Source organism: Cebus imitator, unplaced genomic scaffold (assembly GCF_001604975.1).
Source record: "Cebus imitator isolate Cc_AM_T3 unplaced genomic scaffold, Cebus_imitator-1.0 Scaffold199, whole genome shotgun sequence".
NCBI lineage: Eukaryota > Metazoa > Chordata > Mammalia > Primates > Cebidae > Cebus > Cebus imitator.
Genome location: NW_016107514.1, coordinates 60,274 through 62,962, shown reverse-complemented (window position 1 = coordinate 62,962; position 2,689 = coordinate 60,274). Strand labels below are relative to the sequence as shown.

The following is a 2,689-nucleotide window of genomic DNA, read 5'->3' as shown; positions in this document are numbered from 1 at the left end:
AAAAAAAAAAAAAAAAAAAAAAAAAAAAAAAAAAAAGAAAGAAAAAAGAAAAAAAGGAGAGAAGACTCAAATAAATAAAATCAGAAATAAAAATGAGACATTTTAATTGATGGCATAGAACTACAAAGGATCATCAGAGACTATTATGAACAACCATAAACTAACAAACTGAAAAACCTGGAGGAAATGGATAGATTCCTAAACACAAAGGAAAAAATAGAAACCCTGAACAGACCCATAACAAGTAATGAGAGTGAATCAGAAATCTCTCAACAAAGAAAAGCCTAGGACCAGATAGCTTTACTGTTGAATTTCACCTAACTTTTAAAGAAGAACTAACACCAATTCTCAAACTATTCCAAAAGAAGAGGGAATTCTTCCTAACTCATTTTACCAGGATAGCATTGCTCCGATACCGAAACCAAACAGGACACAACAACAACAACAAAACTACAGGCTGATATTCCTGACAAACATAGAAAATCCCTAATAAAATATTAGCAAACTGAATCCAATAACACATCTAAAAAATAACAGCCCATGATCAACTGTAATTTATCCCATGGATGCAACGATGGTTCAACATATGCAAATTTTAAAAAGACATCAAGAGAAGGACAAAAATCACATGATCATCTCAATAGTTGCAGAAAAGGCATTTGATTAAATACAACAGCCTTCTGAACAAATTAGGCATAGAAGGAACATATCTCAACACAATAAAGGCCATGTATGACAAACTCACAGCTAACATCACAGTGAGTGGGGAAAAGCAGAAAGCCTTTCCTCTAAGAACTGGAATAAGACAAATGTGTTTACTTTCACTACTCTTGTTTAACACAGTATTGGAGGTCCAAGCCAGAGCAAAAGGGCAAGAGAAAGAAATAAAAGGCACTCAAATTGGAAAAGAGGAAGTCAAAGTGTCGTGTTTGCAGATAGCATGATCTTATATAGAGAAAAATCTAAAGACTCTACCAGAGAATGTTCAGACCTGATGAACAAATTCAGTAAAGTTACAAGTTACAAAATCAACATGCAAAAATAAGTAGCATTTCTATACACCATAACAAACTAGCTGAAAAAAATTCAAGAAAGCAATCCCATTTACAATAGATACAAAAAATACCTAGGAATACATTTAGCCAAGAAGGTAAAGAGGAAAATTGGAACAAAGAAGACAATGTGAAAAACAGAAAACAGAGCAAGATGATAGATCTAAATCTAATCATAGCAATAATCACATTAAATATAAATACTTCCAATTAAATGCCAAATAATTTCAGCTTGGATAAAAAAGTAAGAGCCAGCTATGCGGTAACTTCAATAAATACACTTCAAATATAAAGACACAAATAGGTTAAAAGCAAATGAGTGAAAAATGGCATGTTATTCTAATAAAAAGGACAATAAAAAAGAGCTGAAGTGCCTGCCTGTGTGACTATTAAAGCAGGTTCTGGGCCAAATAATATTCTTAGTGATAAAGGGTATTATTTCATAATGATAAAGCAGTTAAATCATTAAGAGAACATAATAATCTAAAAATGTATTCCTCAAGTTACAGAACTCTAAAATCCACGAAACAAAACCTGACAGAACTTTAAAGAGAGCAGAAAAATCTACAATTCCATCAGAGACTTTGGTAGCCATCCCTCAGTAATTAATAGGACAAGTAGAAAGAACATCAGCAAGGATATAGAAGAGTTGAACAATGGTATGAAGCAACTTGACCTAAATGATATTTCTAGACTCCCTGCAATGATAGCAAAATACACACCTTTCCAAGTGCATATGGAATAGTCCAGGTTTCCACCTTATGAAACTAGAAAAGGAAGAACAAATTAAACCTAAAGTAAGTGGAAGAAAGGAAATAATAAAGATCAGGGTACATATTGATAATTTAGAAAGAAGGAAAATACCACAGAAAGATAAAGAGAGAGAAAATACAAATAAACATAGCCAACATCATAAATGAGTCAGGTGACATCATTACAGATTCCATAATTATTAAACATATAATAAAGAAATATTATAGTGCTCACTTTGGCAGCACATATACAAAAATTGGAACGATACAGAGAAGATTACCATGGCCCCTGCACAAGGATGACACGCAAATTCGTGAAGTATTTCATAAAAAACAAAAAGATATATTATAAACAATGTTATGTCAATTAACTCAGCAAATTAGATGAAATGAACACAATTCTTTAAAGACACAAGCTACCAAAGGTTACTCAAGAAAAAACAAAACAAATAACCTGAATATCATGTATCAATCAAATAAATTAATCTTATGGTTAAAAAGTTTTTCACAGAAAGATTCTAGGCCCAATCATCTTCATTAGTGAATTCTACCAAACATTCAGCAAAGAAACAATACATAAACTCTTAAAGAGAAAGGGTTGTTTTCCAACTCCTTCTGTGAGGTCTGCATTACGATCAAACCAAAATCGGATAAAGCTATTACATGAAAAGAAAACTACTAACTGGTATCCCTCATGAACGCAGATGTAAAAAATTTCTTTTCAAAATTTTAGCAAATCAAATCCAAAAAGATATATAAGGAATAATACATCATGAGTTTCAGCTCAGAAATGTATTAATGTATAGCTGTTCTAACTTCTGTAGGCAGTACAATTTATATGAAAACAATAAAAGTGAAAAACCATATGATCATTTCAAAAAAAAA

General features: G+C 31.6%; 1 protein-coding gene and 1 non-coding gene across 2 annotated transcripts in view; one reads left to right on the top strand and one right to left on the bottom strand.

The window, feature by feature from the left end:
* The window catches only part of LOC108317225 (aspartyl/asparaginyl beta-hydroxylase), a 157,542-nt gene that overhangs the window by 95,603 nt on the left and 59,250 nt on the right, over nt 1-2,689 (bottom strand). The window lies entirely within an intron of this gene.
* On the top strand, nt 2,032-2,138 carry LOC119473982. Its single transcript, XR_005203264.1, has one exon. It is a non-coding gene; the product is annotated as a U6 spliceosomal RNA (small nuclear RNA).